This window comes from Schistocerca nitens, chromosome 5, assembly GCF_023898315.1.
Source record: "Schistocerca nitens isolate TAMUIC-IGC-003100 chromosome 5, iqSchNite1.1, whole genome shotgun sequence".
NCBI lineage: Eukaryota > Metazoa > Arthropoda > Insecta > Orthoptera > Acrididae > Schistocerca > Schistocerca nitens.
Genome location: NC_064618.1, coordinates 479,401,111 through 479,418,062, shown reverse-complemented (window position 1 = coordinate 479,418,062; position 16,952 = coordinate 479,401,111).

Here is a 16,952-nt window from a genome sequence, read left to right as displayed (position 1 = left end):
AAGTTTGAAAGAATGGGATACTGGTTGAGCAACTCCTCATAAGATGCACATATCGATAGTCAGTGCTAAGCGATACTTGAGTGGCTGCAAAGGACGACGCCACCGGACAATGTGTAACATCTTTGATACGTTATTATCTTTGGTAGCATTTTGGCGGCAAGTATGGCAAAGAGAGGAACGATTTTTTCTGAGCTGTGGTTAAGTCACGGACTGTGTTGGCAATATAATGGACTTTTACGATCACTGTTTGCTGTTAAAGTAATTGTTTCAAGATTATTTCCAAGTTTATATGAAAAGACTTGTGAACTTTATGCATCCGTCAGAAATGTTTGTGATAAAAGAATGTGAAGGTCTAAGAAAAATATTTCAGTCATTTCGCAGCAAAATGGAAATCATTTTTAAAGTACCAGGATGGAATTTAATTGCCCTGGGACACTGACGCCTCAACAAGATAACTTGAAATGGTCTTTTTCTAGTTTCTACCGTCGCTGCTGTAGTAATAAATGAAGTATACACAAGTACACAATGCTGACAATTCGTATATGCACTTCATTTTTATTGTTCAACAACAATTGTGGCTTTAGAAGTGGATGACTGGAAACAATTGATTTGGAGTGACGATGGGAGTCCGATGGAAGGGCTTAGCTTCGATGAATTTTTGGATAAAGTTACCTGTCATCATTCTCGTTGCGAACAGTGAAGTACTGGGGAGCTGGATTTAGGGTGTGGGGGTGTTTATTGTGGTTAGGGTGTGGTTCCCTTATTGCGCTTAAAATCACATTAAATGCGGAAGGACATAAACATGTTTTTCAGCACTGTGAACTGCGTGCAGTGGAGGAACAGTTCGGAGATGATGTTTGTGCACATCAGCTTGATGATGTATTTGTTGCAAAGCAACTTCTGGGAAGCAATGGTTTGTGGACAAGGATATTCTTAAAATGGACTGGCCTGCCCAGGATTCCGACCTGAACGCTATGTGCCTTCGTCGGGATGAGCTAGAACTTCGATTTGGCTCCAGACCTCAGTGTCCAACATCACTACCTTCTCTGGTTTTGTCTCGTGAGGAAGAATGCTCTGCCATTACTACACAGATATTCAGACACAGAATTGAAACTGTCCACAGCAGGGTTCAAGTTCTCTAAACGGCGAAGGGTGGACGCTCCTCACATTAATGTCTACTAATCGGTGTCCGGTTACTTTTTTACTTTTGATCAGGTGGTGTATATTTTGTAACAGCGCATACCCATCTACGAAGTGGAAGCTTAGTTCTGGGCTGTACCTTACAAATCAACCGAAAAACATTAAATTCCTGCTACATATCGATGAAGTTAAAATAAAATAAAAACAAAAAGGTATCTCCCTAGTACGTGCAACTTGCCTTCGATGGATGTTGAGGCAGTGTTTAATCACTTATGACTTTCTCACAAAGGAAGAAAACGGTACGGTGTCGAAATGACAGATTCATTCATGGTACTTGTGGGCTTACAAGCAAAATAAGCGAAATCCGTCCGAAAAGGCCTTAAGGGGAGAAGGAAAGCAATTTCAATCCCTATTCTGCCAATGCTATTTTACCCTTTGAATAGGTACACTTTTCAAAAGAACTATAAGTGATGAAACAACGAAAGTTTTACTGCATATATATAACATATATGTCTCAATTTACAAGTAAAATGAACATAATATCTTTTATGTTTTTAAGAAAAAATTTTAGTCTTTCAGCAGTAAAATTTAACTTTTTTGTAAATTAATTATTATAAAAAAGTTTCTGATAGTTTGGTGGCTCTCAATTTACTTGTGATATCTTATTACCACCTGCAGTACAAATTGACCAGATTTCATGATTCTAACCCCATTAGTTTATCAAATAATGGGAGCTGAAAGTAAAAAAAAAAACAAAATGTAGTTTTGAGAAAAATCCATTTAAAGTTTAATGTTTCAGTTCTAGTATAATTATTGATGAGAATTACTTACCACTAATATTTTGCTGCATCATACTGAATATCATCTGAATCATACTGATCTTTTCTTCTCTTGGGCCCTCTTCTTTTTGTCTGGCCTCTTTTGTGCATTTTAAATTAGCAATATCTGCTTTGCGGATTATCTCTTTATTTTTTTGTACCAAGGATTTTGCAGTATTTCCACTATATATTATGCCCAATAATTCCAAAACATCCAGTTTAATAATTACACCATCATTGAAGCATAACATAGCATCATAAACACCAAATTTGAGGGTTGTAAACTGAACAAATACAGTTTCGGTAACCGGTTCCAAACTACAGAATTCACACATTCATTTAAATTTTGAGTTTTCCCATGAAGACATTTCTTCAACAAGGTATCTTTACAAAGGTCTCTAAATATGGGTTTAATTTCATGCATTACCTATGCAGGTAAAGAATGTTTGTGGTCATATCTGGCACTTCTTCTGTACTTGTACCAAGTGTCAGGATCATTCGGACAAAGACCGTGCACTGGATTTTCATTTGTGGAAAGCTTATGGAAAAGATCATACAGCTTTTTTCATGTTTTCTAAATTCCCTACATTTCTTCTTATGGCCAAGCCATAATAATTCTGTAATCCATTTCAACATTTGTCAGGCGACATTTACCACCTATTTTCTTACCATCTTCCACTACTATTTTTTACTTTCCTTTCAATACTCTTCTCAACCTGGACCCCTTTCTCTTATGGACATGCCCAATGCACTCTAATTTAGAAATTGTGACATTAGGACCATAGGGTTGTTCTGCACATACCCGGTCATAAGCCTTGCTGTCACCGTCCCCAGATTGTTCAGGGCGTCAGGAAGACCATCATATCTCTCGAAAAAATTGTCGTATTTTTATAAAACAAAAACTGTTTCATGCAAGAAAGACCAGGCATTTCAAATATGCTAAAATCTAAAAATCGAATTTTTGAAGCCCACTTGCCTTCCGTCTCCCCATGCCAATCTGTACCGACCGACCTGTCATCCTCGGCCCATAGGAGTCACTGAGGTGGATGTGGAGGGGTATGCCGTCAGCACACCGCTCTCCTGGCCCTTGTAAGTTTTTGTGACTGGAGTGGGCTTAGAAAAAAAATCTCCGGAAATATATGGCTTTTAATCTGATCGTCTATACAGTCTGAATCCGAGTTAGACAAAGTTACCTGGAATTTACCTCCATAGAATCGGGTCCTCCAAATATTTTGTAAGAGGTTTGACATCTTCATCAGACTGTCGGCAGTCTAGAATTTTTGCACTTCTGTTATACTCTTTGGTTTCTCTAACAGTCACGTGACCATTCTTGCTAACGTCTTTCGCTCGTGCCGACTACTTGGTATATGCTCGACGTCTGTTAGTGCATTATGACATGGAGTTCACAAAGTTGAGCAGTATTCCAGTACACACCATTAAAATGCCTTGTAAGGAATTTCCTTGGTATATATACTACTGTTTCGTAATATCGAAGCCGACCATTTGCTTCAGTTGTAATGAAACTATGTTGTCATTTACTTCATATCCCTACATGTTTCTTTCAGGCATTCATATGGCAAAAGGCATCTATATTTTTGTTTTTTGTGATGTGCATAATTTTCATAACTTGCATTAGGACGCAGTGCCCAATCTTTAGATTAGGCTGATGTTTTGCCGAGATGTTGACGGATATTACTCGGATAACACTTTCTCACAGGTAACCAAAAATCTGTCATCAGAAATTATTTCCTGTACCCGCTGCTAGTTTTTCCTTAAAAGTGACGTTAGTCCTGTCAAGAAGCTTTAAATTCATATGAAAACGCATCCCATATTTTTTTTTTTTTTTTTGCGTACAATGATAGAGAACGGAAAACTTTACGAAAGTGTTGAGACACCGAATCCATCTGGTTGCCTTTATCCATTGCTCTTAGAATATCGTGTGTAAAGGGTTCAAGTTAGCCTTTGCAGATTCGATGTTTTCAAAACGGAAGACGTATTATTAGGGCTCAATGTGCCGTCGGTAAGTTGGTTATTAGTGACAAATCCACATCCAATGTATGACAAAATGGAGGAAGGAAACCGACCGAGTTCATTCTAGGTCACCATTCCAGTATTCGTCTCAATTAATTAGAAGAATTCAAGTAAACCTAAACAAGGAGAGAAGGACGGAAATTCGAACTATCTTCCTCCCAGTATCTTAATTGCTGTAGTCCGTGTTTGTTGCAATGGAGAAAGTAGTCTCGTTTCAGAGAGGGTATTCTAAATCGGAGAAAGTACAGACAGATAATTTATACATAATCATAATTCTGAGGAGGAGTGCACTGTTCTATTTTCCCAGGTGGGTGTGACCATGAAATACCTGTGTATGAATGTAGCTGTGCCTATTAGCAACTGCTACTTTACAAATACTGCAAACCAGATGAATAAGGGGCAGTAAAATGAAAACGAGACACATGGGAAAAAGGAAGTAAACGGTTCATTATTTCAAAAGGAATCGTCACAACCGTTAATCCATCCCTCCCACTGTCAGATAAGACGATGAATGCTTTCATGGAAAAATGTTTGCAGTTGCCTACGGAACCATGATTGTATCCAGGCGTGCACCTCTTCGCCCGAAGCAAATCGACAGCCACGATTGTCTTTCTTGAGGGTCCCAAAAATATAGAAATCACCTGTCGAGAGGTAGAGACTGTATGGGGGATGTGTAAGGGCTTCCCAGCGAAACTTCTACCGCGCACTTGAAACATCTTTGGCAACATGTGTTACCCTGAAAAGTTTCGCTGTGAAGGTCTTTCACATCCTCCACAGAATCTCGATTTCTCCTCGTGCGATGTCCATATTTTTTGAGCTCCGAAGGAAAACACTTGCGGTCGGCCATTTGCTTCGGACGAAGAGGTGCAAGCCTGGGTACAATCATGGTTCCGTAGGCAACCGCGTACATTTTTCCACAAAGGCATTGACCACCTTGCCTTCAGTGAGATAAATGTATTAACAGTTACGGCGATTACTATTGAAATAATAAACAGCTTACTTACTTTTTCAGTTTGTCTTGTTTTCATTTAACTGTATACTTTCAAGAATCAACTCAACACCAGAAAAGCCAGATTATTTGCGCACCTGTTGTGCAACAGATTATGTAATTTACCTCTAGAATGTTTGAAAAGTGACGTGTGACTCATGTGGAGGTTTTCCTGTATGCTGTAAAATGTCTAAGAAGTCAGCACACACGAATAGATAGTAATAATAAACTTGCCAGTAATGAACAATATTGCACACAACAAAAGACGTCATTAATAAAGTCGTGGAATGACTAAACTGATCGAAGTTAGAGAACATCTACAACTGCCTCGAACTAGGAATTTGTTAATGATGGAAAGTTTACTGATAGAATTCTCCTATATTAAAGAGTGAATTTTCATAGTATGTGGCCGGCCGAAGTGGCCGTGCGGTTAAAGGTGCTGCAGTCTGGAACCACAATACCGCTACGGTAGCAGGTTCGAATCCTGCCTCGGGCATGGATGTTTGTGATGTCCTTAGGTTAGTTAGGTTTAACTAGTTCTAAGTTCTAGGGGACTAATGACCTCAGCAGTTGAGTCCCATAGTGCTCAGAGCCATTTGAACCAACCATAGTATGCAAAATACGCAAGGAGCCACGTGTGCGTCACAGATTTCAAGTAAGGCAAGTTAGAAACTTTCAAAAAATGAATAACTCGTCTTAGTTCATAACTGAATGGAGATCCGTCCCTGTTACTGGCCCTGAGATTCTCAAACCGCGAAACAGTGAGAAAGCATTCAAAGGACAACATTTCTTACAAGAGAAAATTGCCCTTGTAATTTCAACAAAAATAGTTAAAATTATGCTTAATACGACTGATCTCACCAACAGACACGGGAAGCAAGGCTTGTTTCTCTATGGACCTAGGCAGCTCTCGCAAGAGTGACTTGCAGTTGGTCCAAGATTTTGTACGAGTGCAATCGAAACCATATTTTATCCAGCTGTGTTATCCAAAATGTAATTGATGACCAGATGATAAAAGAGACGTTTTTCCTCCTGCACTCATTTACAATCTTTCTAGTGAAAAACAACTAGCTCTTTATTCTCACTAAGTAATTAGTGATATCGACAGGGGACGTCAAACTGATTCTATATTTTTAGATTTCCAGAAGCTTTTTGATACCGTTCCTCGCAAGTGCCTTCTAATGGTGTGCCTGTGGGGTATCGAGTTAGTCGTGAGACTGGATTCGTGATTTCCTGTCAGAAAGGTCACAGTACGTAGTAATCGATGGAAAATCATCGCGTAAAATGGAAGTGATATTCGCCGTTCCCCAAGGAAGTGTAATAAGGCCTCTGCTGTTCCTAATTTACATATACAATTTAGGAGACAATCTGAGCATCCCTCCTGGATTTTTCGCAGTTGATTCCCTCATTTACCGTCTTATGAGGTCATCAGATGATCGAAACAAATTGCAAAATGATTTAGACAAGACATTATATGGAGCGAAAAGTGGCAATTGACTCTAAATGTGTGATGTCATCCACATGAGTTCTAAAAGGAATCCGCTAAATTTCGATTACAGGGTAAAACAAACAAGTTTAAAGGCTATAAATTCAACTGAACACTTAGGGATTACAATTACGAATAACTTAAATTGTTATCATCGCATAGATAATGATGGTGGAAACAAAAAGAAAAAGACTGCGATTTATTCAAAAAATGATTCAAATGGCTCTGAACACTATTCGACTTAACTTCTGAGGTCATCAGTCGCCTAGAACTTAGAACTAATTAAACCTAACTAAGGACATCACACACACATCCATGCCTGAGGCAGGATTCGAACCTGCGACCGTAGCGGTCGCTCGGTTCCAGACTGTAGCGCCTAGAACCGCACGGCCACTCCGGCCGGCTGCGATTTATTGGCAAAACACTTAGGAAATGCAACAGGTCTCCTAAAGAGCCTGCTTACACCACACTTGTTCGCCCTCTTCTAGAATACTGCTGCGCGGTGCGGGATCTGCATCAAATGGGATTGACGGAGGACATAAAAAAAAATCTAAGAAGGGAAGCTCGTTTTGTATTATCGCGAAATAAGAGAGTGCCACGGATATGATACGTGATTTGGAGTGACAATCATTAACACAAACGCGTTTTCCTCTAGGACAGTATCTTCTCATGAAATTTCTATCACCAACTTTCTCCTCAGAGTGTGAAAATATTTCGTTGGCACTAACCTACATAGGAAAAAAATGATCATCATAATGAAATAAGAGAAAACAGAGTTCGCACTGAAAGATTTAAGAGTTTGCTTTCTTGTGCGCTGTTCGAGAGTGAAACGGTAGAGAAATAGCATGAATGTGGTTCGATGAATCGCAGAGTATTATGCAAATGTAGAATTCTTGCGAACTGGTCCCGGCGTAAGGAGTCCACAGTAAATTATTTTTAAGGGTGGAGCTAATTCTCTTGCAATTGCTACATTCAGCCTTTCAGTCGCCTCGGGAACATCATTTACTATTTTTATCGTTTTTTAATACTAATATTACTGGTCTGCACATCCCTTATCGTATCATTCCACTACATTGCGCCTAATAGATGTTTGCCCATCACACTCATCTATTAGGTGTACTACGAATGTAGTGGTGTGGACATGTTGGGAATGTGGGTAATGTGGGTCTCACGGGGAGCGTGCAAGGGATAAGTTCCTGCAGGCGCACTATCCTCTGTGCCCTCGGTGGCTCAGGTGGATAGAGCGTCTGGCATGTAAGCAGGAGATCCTGTGTTCGAGTCCCGGTCTGGGCACACATTTTCAACATGTTCCCAATGATGTATATCAACGCCTGTTTGCAGCTAGGGTGGCGATTTAATTATCATTTCATTCTAGAGAAGCCGCACGGTCATCAATGGTCTCTGTTCTTTCGGGAGCAGATACTAACTTCATATATAGTCCCAATTTTACACAGGCCAATTTTTACACAGTCCAGTCGAACCACTGTCATGAATGATGATGATGATGGAATGATGAGGACAATACAAACACCCAGTCCCCGGGCAGAGACAATCCCCAGCACGGTCGAGTATCGAACGCGGGACTCAGTGATCCAGAGGCCGCAACGCTAGCCAGTAGACCACGAGGTGCGGGCAACTCGCGGTGCTGTCGCTCACCATCAGTCTATTTCTACATATCGCCTTTTATTTGCTACAGTCTTAGTGCCTGCGTGTCGCTGCATGGACATTTAAGTTTTATACTTTTTACAGTTTTGTCAAAGGACAAATACGAGGTGCGGCTAGAAAAAAACCGGACTGATGCTGGAAAAAACATTTATTTACAATTATTTACAATTACATGTTATCTCCTTCAATGTACTCTCCTCCTCGGTCTCTACACCGCTCCATACGAATTTTCCACTGTTCATAGCAATGCTGCAGATCATTTTCGGTAAGTCCATACATTACTTCCGTCGCTTTTTCTTTTACTGCTTCAACAGTCTCAAATCTAGTTCCTTTCAAAGCTGACTTGACTTTAGGGAAAAGAAAAAAGTCACAGGGGGCCAAATCAGGTGAGTAGGGTGGATGATCTAAGATGGGAATGTTGTGTTTTGCCAAAAACGTCTTCACTGACAACGCACTGTGAGCTGGGACATTGTCTTGGTGAAGGATCCATGACTTTTTTATCCACAAATCGTTCCGTTTTCTCCGTACTCGCTCACGTAGGGTAGCCAGGACGCTAATGTAGTAATGCTGATTCACTGTTTGTCCCTCTGGTACCCAATCAATGTGCACAATCCCTTTGATGTCAAAAAAAAAAAAACAATCATCATTGCCTTGAATTTCGATTTTGACATTCGTGCTTTTTTTTGTCGTGGAGAACCAGGAGTTTTCCAATGCATCGATTGGCGTTTAGTTTCGGGATCGTAAGTAAAAAACCACGATTCATCGCAAGTAATAACATTTTGTAAGAAGGTGGGATCACTTCAATGTTTTCCAGGATGTCAGAACAAATCATTCTTCGGCGTTCCTTCTGTTCAATTGTGAGACACTTTGGAACCATTTTTAAACACACTTTGTTCATGTTGAAACTTTCATGAAGAATCTGCCTAACACTTTCCTTGTCAACTCCTGTTAACTCAGACACTGCTCTGATTGTTAAACGGCGATCTTGTCGAACAGGTTTACCGATTTTTTCAATGTTTGCATCAGTTTTTGCTGACAATGGTCTGCCAGTGCGAGTGTCATCACTGGTGTCTTCGCGGCCATCTTTAAATCGTTTAAACCACTCAAACACTTGTGTTCGCGATAAACAATCATCGCCGTACACTTGTTGTAACATTACAAACGTTTCACTTGCAGATTTTCCTAGTTTGAAACAAAATTTGATGTTAACACGCTGTTCTTTCTGTACACTCAACATTTTCCGACGCACAGACAAAACGTCAACTACTTAAAACAGACGCCACGGGCAGACTGAGTGCAGGAGGCAGATGAAACTCGAGCAGTAGGCGGAGCGAGAGTCACGTGACAGGCCACGCGACTTTCAGTCTTATTGCATTCGTTTTATTGTTTCACCAGTACTAGTCCGGTTTTTTTCTAGCCACACCTCGTATTCCTCATTTTGTGTACATGGTCTTGAAACCTTAGTTATAACTGGCTTCAAGGACTGCACTTCTTATGGTCAAACTTGTTTCGAATAATATTTGGCTAGCTGTGATTATTACGGGTTGCTCAATATCTTTTGCGCGGTGGTTCAAATGGTTCTGAGCACTATGGGACTTAACATTTGAGGACATCAGTCCCCTAGAACTTAGAACTACTTAAACCTAACTAACCTAAGGACATCACACACATCCATGCCCGAGGCGGGAGCACGGTTCCAGACTGAAGCGCCTGGAACCGCTCGGCCGCAACGGCTGGCTCTCTAACGGATGAGGGCTGAAAATATATAGACATTAAAGATGTAGAATTTTATTAAAGATTGTTTTATTTAAAAAGTTGCATGCGTTTTCACATTAAAAATTCGGAGACATTACTTACCAACAAGCCCTCGTATATATGTACGTACACAAAAGAGTCATGTAGCGTCCAACAATAGAGTGTATAGAACTATAGATTCAAAAGCGCGCATTGTATTCGTAACTGAGGAGTCGTAATAGACGCTGTGCCTGTCAATCATTTATAATTGAAAACAGGGAGCACAAATATAACCGTTAGCTTGTGGCGGGACAATTTACGCAGCGTGTGTCAAATACAAAGCATATGGGGGTGACGGCTCAGTATAGAGTCCAGCTGCGCCAATTAATTTAATAAATGAAACTGGAGTTCTCTTACAAAGTAAGTTATGTGCTGTTTTTACAGCTAACAAAACACATGTCAGGAAATACTCTTCCAACATGAGAATAAATTTTGCAGCTTCGGTAAAGTCAAAGGAAGATGCAGCTATGCCACTGATAATCTGCTGCTACCTGTTAACCTTAGATCCGCCTCCGTAACTGAGGTCACTAATTCGCATCTATGGGGAGCTGCTCGGTTCGGACGTAAGACGGTTGAAATTACGGCAGTGAAAAATTTTCACTGCCAGTATTTGGCCTACAGGGGAAGGGGCGATGGTGGCGTAAAGTTTCTGATCCCCGGTCTTTGCGCCAATGCCACGGATTAAATTTCAAACCTCTCCACAGTGACTCATGAAGTGAGAGTATGTGACGTAGCTTGATGGTGATTCGTCATTTGATTGGAGACTGTAAGTTCGGTGGCTCCCTTGGTGCTATTCTAGAGGAGTAGGCTGTGTGCAAACACCGAATTTCACCATCTCCTCCTCTTTTTTCTGCAGGAACGCAAATCCAGTACTACACAGTACCAGCACTCAGCACAGTCATCCACACAACACAGAAACATACGTCACGCTTCATAACAACTAACGGGAAGGCAACGGCAAACCAACTACCCTAGAACTTGCCTAAAACGGCGATACAGCATTCCTGCATATGCTTTTCTACGCTCAGTCCCTGATTATGGGACTATGCTGACTTTCGCATCGTAGACTGAGCTACCTGTCGCACGTTAATTTGCGATAGTTACCTACATAGGGTTGCTTTCTGTTTCATCAGCAGGATCGTAGTGTTAACCGAACCTAAAAGTCGCTATATGTTTTGGTTGTATTGAGATACTAGATGCTGGCGCAAAACGCCACAAAATCCAATTAAGAATAAAATGAGGATGCTCAAGAAGTACAAGTCTGAATTCAGTTGATTAAGGCCTAACTGTGTTTTATTTGGTCGAATTGCACGGAAAGGAGAAAATTAAGTCCAAAACAGAAATTGAAAAGAGTAACTCGAAATGACCTGAGGAAGAAATTGGCAGTGTCTTTACAAGAAGAAATAACGAAACACTGGCTTAAGTCATATAGAGCTAATGCAAAAAATAAAATAAGACTGTCAGAAAATGTCAATCCTATGTAGCACATTGAAATTAAATTGTATTTTTATTTTTAGTTGTTTAATTCATTTGCAAACTACGTTTATCCAACACAGGTTGGCGGCATGAGAAGTACAATACAATATGGGTTACAAGTTATTTGAATAACACCAGGTACTAGTATATTCCAGAAAGCCGCTCGTAAAAGTGCGGTTTTTCGTAGAGTCATACTTTGGGTCTATTCATCACGGCAATCTGCATCTACATCTACATTTATACTCCTCAAGCCGCCCAACGGTGTGTGGCGGAGGGCACTTTACGTGCCACTGTCATTACCTCCCTATCCTGTTCCAGTCGCGTATGGTTCGCGGGAAGAACGACTGTCTGAAAGCCTCCGTGCGCGCTCGAATCTCTCTAATTTTACATCCGTGATCTCCTCTGGAGGTATAAGTAGGAGGAAGCAATATATTCGATACCTCATCCAGAAACGCACCCTCTCGAAACCTGGACGGCAAGCTACACCGCGATGCAGAGCGCCTCTCTTGCAGAGTCTGCCACTTGAGTTTGCTAAACATCTCCGTAACGCTATCACGCTTACCAAATAACCCTGTGAGGAAACGCGCAACTCTTCTTTGAATCTTCTCTATCTCCTCTGTCAACCCGACCTGATACGGAACCCACACTGATGAGCAATACTCAAGCATAGGTCGAACGAGTGTTTTGTAAGCCACCTCCTTTGTTGATGGACTACATTTTCTAAGGACTCTCCCAATGAATCTCAACCTGGCTCCCGCCATACCAACAATTCATTTTATATGATCATTCCACTTCAAATCGTTCCGTATGCATACTCCCAGATATTTTACAGAAGTAACTGTTATCATATAATCATACAACAAAAAATCCTTCTTTCTATGTATTCGCAATACATTACATTTGTCTATGTTAAGGTTCAGATGCCACTCCTTGCACCAAGTGCCTATCCGCTGCAAATCTTCCCGCATTTCGCTGCAATTTTCTAATGCTGCAACTTCCCTGTATACAACACACCATCCGCGAAAAGCCGCATGGAACTTCCGACACTATCTACTAGGACATTTGTATATATTTTGAAAAGCCAGAGGTTATTTTAACGTCTGTAGACGTCTCTCCATTGAGAACAACATGCTGTGTTCTGTTTGCTAAAAACTCTTCATTCCACCCACACAGCTGGTCTCATATTCTGTAGGATCATACTTTGTTAATCAGACTCAAGGAAGTCAAGGAAAATGGCATCTACCTGGGAGCCTGTATCTAATATTTTCTGGGTCTCATGAACAAATAAAGCGAGTTGGGTCTCACACGATCGCTGTTTCCGGAATCCATGTTGATTCCTACAGATTAGATTCTGAGTTTCCAGAAATGACATGATACGCGAGCAAAAAACGTGTTCCAAAATTCTACAACTGATCGATGTCAGAGATATAGGCCTATAGTTTTGCGCATCTGCTCGGCGACCCTTCTTGAAAACTGGAACTACCTGTGCTCTTTTCCAATCATTTGGAACCTTCCGTTCCTCTAGAGACTTGCGGTACACGGCTGTTAAAAGGGGGGGGGGGAAGTTCTTTCGCGTACTCTGTGTAGAATCGAATTGGTATCCCGCCAGGTCCAGTGGACTTTCCTCTGTTGAGTGATTTCAGTTGCTTTTCTATTCCTTGGACACTTATTTCGATGTCAGCCATTTTTTCGTTCGTGCGAGGATTTAGAGAAGAAACTGCAGTGCGGTCTTCCTCTGTGAAACAGCTTTGGAAAAAGGTGTTTAGTATTTCAGCTTTATGCTTGTCATCCTCTGTTTCAATGTCATTATCATCCCAGAGTTTCTGGATATGCTGTTTCGATCCACTTACTGATTTAACGTAAGACCAGAACTTCCTAGAATTTTCTGTCAAGTCGGTACATAGAATTTTACTTTCGAATTCACTGAACGCTTCACGCATAGCCCTCCTTACGCTAACTTTAACATCGTTTAGCTTCTATTTGTCTGAGAGGTTTTGGCTGCATTTAAATTTGCAGTGAAGCTCTCTCTGCTTTCGAAGTAGTTTCCTAACTTTGTTGTTGAACCACGGTGGGTTTTTCCCGTCCCTCACAGTTTTACTCGGCACGTACCTGTCTAAAACCCATTTTACGATTGCCTTGAACTTTTTCCGTAAACACTCAACATTGTCAGTGTATGAACAGAAATTTTCATTTGATCTGTTAGGTAGTCTGAAATCTGCCTCCTATTACTCTCGCTAAACAGATAAACCTTCTCCCTTTTTTTATATTACTATTTACTTCCATATTTTGGAATGCTGCAACGGCCTTATGATCACTGATTGCCTGTTCTGCGCTTACAGAGTCGAAAAGTTCGTGACTGTTTGTTATCAGTAGATCCAAGGTGTTATCTCCACGAGTCGGTTCTCTGTTTAATTGCTCGAGGAAATTTTCGGATAGTGGACTCAGTATAATGTCATTCGATGCTCTGTCCCTATCACCCGTCCTAAACATCCGAGTGACCCATTCTATATCTGGTAAATTGAAATCTTCACCTAAGACTATAACTTACTGAGGAAATTTTTGTGAAATGTATTCCAGATTTTCTCTCAGTTGTTCTGCCACTAATGCTGCTGAGTCGGGAGGTCGGTAAAAGGAGTCAATTATTAACCTAGCTCGGTTGTTGAGTATAACCTCCACCCACAATAATTCACAGGAACTGTCCACTTCTATTTCACTACAGGATAAACTACTACTAACAGCGACAAACACGCCACCACTGGTTGCATGCAATCTGTCCTTCCTAGACACCGTCTGTGCATTTGTAAAAATTTCAGCAGAATTTATCTCTGGCTTCAGCCAGTTTTCCATACCTATAACGATTTCAGCTTCGGTGCTTTCTATCAGCGCTTGAAGTTCCAGTACTTTACCAACGCATCTTCGACAGTTTACAATTACAATACCGATTGTGCTTGGTCCCCGCATGTCCTGACTTTGCCCCGCACCCTTTGAGGCTGTTGCCCTTTCTGTACTTGCCCGAGGCCATCTAACCTAAAAAACCGCCCAGTCCACGCCACACAACCCCTGCTACCCGTGTAGCCTGCCGCCTGCTGTGTGTAGTGGACTCCTGACCTATCCAGCGGAACCCGAAACCCCACCACCTTATGGCGCAAGTTGAGGAATCTGCAGCCCACACGGTCGCAGAACCGTCTCAGCCTCTGATCCAGACCCTCCACTCGGCTCTGTACCAAAGGTCTGCAGTCAGTCCTGTCGACGAAGCTGCAGATGGTGAGCTCTGCTTTCATCCCGCTAGCGAGACTGGCAGTCTTTACCAAATCAGATAGCAGCCGGAAGCCAGAGAGGATTTCCTCCGATCCATAGCGACACACATCAGCCGACCAGAGCGGCCGAGCGGTTCTAGGCGCTACAGTCTGGAACCGCCCCACCGCTACGGTCGCAGGTTCGAATCATGCCTCGGACATGGATGTGTTTGATGTCCTTAGGTTAGTTAGGTTTAAGTAGTTCTAAGTTCTAGGGGACTGATGACCTCAGAAGTTAAGTCCCATAGTAACCAGAGCCATTTGAACCAATTTTTTGCCACATATAATTGGTGCCGACATGAGCGACCATCTGCGGATTGGTGCACCCTGTACCCTTCATGGCATCCGGAAGGACCGTTTCCACATCTGGAATGACTCCCTCTGGTATGCACACGGAGTGCACATTGGATTTCTTCCCCTCCCTTGCAGCCATATCGCTAAGGGGCCCCATTATGCGCCTGACGTTGGAGCTTCCAACTACTAGTAAGCCCACCCTCTGCGAACGCCCGGATCTTGCAGACTGAGGGGCAACCTCTGGAACAGGACAAGCAGCGATGTCCGGCCGAAGAGCAGTATCAGCCGGGGACAGAGCCTGAAATCGGTGCGTCAGACAAACTGGAGAGGCCTTCCTGCAGCCCTACGGAATGTCTTTCGCCCCCTGCCGCACCTCGAGACGACCTCCCACTCTAGCACGAGTGAGGGATCAGCCTCAATATGAGCAGTATCCCGGGCAGCCACAGCCGTAGTCCGATCGGGGGATGCGGGGGACGAGTTGGCCGTCCCTGACAAACCCCCGTCTGGACCCCCCACAGTGATGCCCATTGGCAACAGCCTCAAGCTGTGTGGCCGAAGCCAACACTGCCTGAAGCTGGGAGCGAAGGGATGCCAATTCAGACCGCATCTGAACACGTCTGGGGTTAAGCATTTTGGATAGTCCTTCGTCTATATATCTATCGGATGAACGTACATACCATAGCTATTAAACAGTAGAGGGTCATAATTTTAACATTACACGATTCCTGCAGCCGATGTAAATTGAGCAAATTGGTTGGTTCTTTTTCATTAGGTACGGTCCATGGTAGATCTTAAGACAGTTTACAAAAACACCATTTGTTCATAGGTTCTTCCTGAGAAAACCCCGAAAAAACTTGATTTTTTGGTACGAAAAGTGCCAGTTGTGCGTGTGGCCACTTCCATTATTTATGTTCATGGCACATTCACGAAATTTTTCCCATCTCTTCTTAAAATGATATTCTTGACAAACATCGAAATTTTTTTTCGATATCATCACCTGTTACTGAGATTCAGGGATTCAAAGTTATCCAACTAATGCAGAACACCGCAAAACCAGGATTTTAGCCGTGTTTGCCTTGTGGGCCGCAATTATCTAAATAAGTAGCAATAGAAAATGGGTCAAATTTTAACTGTACATTCTTTAGACATTCATCTAGAAATATCATATTCCTGTTTTCGAAAGTATGTATCTTTTATCAAGCTACACCTGAAAAACCATGAATTTTGGGCACCAAAAGTAACAAATTGGGGGATGGCCACTTCTGTAATTTCTCAAATTTTTACCATATGTTCTTAAGATGATTTTATCGGGGAAGCTTGAAACTTTTTCGATATCTTTATCCGTTACCGAAATCTAGAAGTTCAAACTTACGGTACTTATGTATGTAAAATACCCATGTAATATCAGATTTTAACTGAGGTAGTGAACACATGAGAAGAGTTCTAGGGCCATAGCAAGGATTGTGAGATCACCAAACTACGTTTTTAGTCAGCATTTTTTCACCAATAAAATTTTATGACACGTTTTCTCTGTCTGAGGGAGAGTTCACGCCTATACAGATATGCCAAAAGGGGTTCTGTAATGACAAAAGATGGGCTAAACAGGGTCTTAAGATGCCTAAAAAGCTTAAAATGACTGCTAAAAATTATGTAAACTGGAGAGACTGCTAGTTCAACAAAATATTTCTAATAACATTTTTAGTCTTTTTAAAATTACGTTTGTTGAAAGGTATATGTGTTGGGATGAAAGCGTTTTTTAATCAGTGCGTTACAAAAGTTTTTACAACCCGTTGTTTGAAACAGCCGCTGTGGGATGCCCTCAGCCGGAGACGCCCGGCTCAGATAGAACATTTGTCGTGACGTGGTGCACGTTCACAAAATGGTCGATATTGCAGTATGCGTGCAGACATATTCGCCGAAGAAGCTGAAGAACAACGTGTGCAGAAACAGGTTTTTCAGGAGAA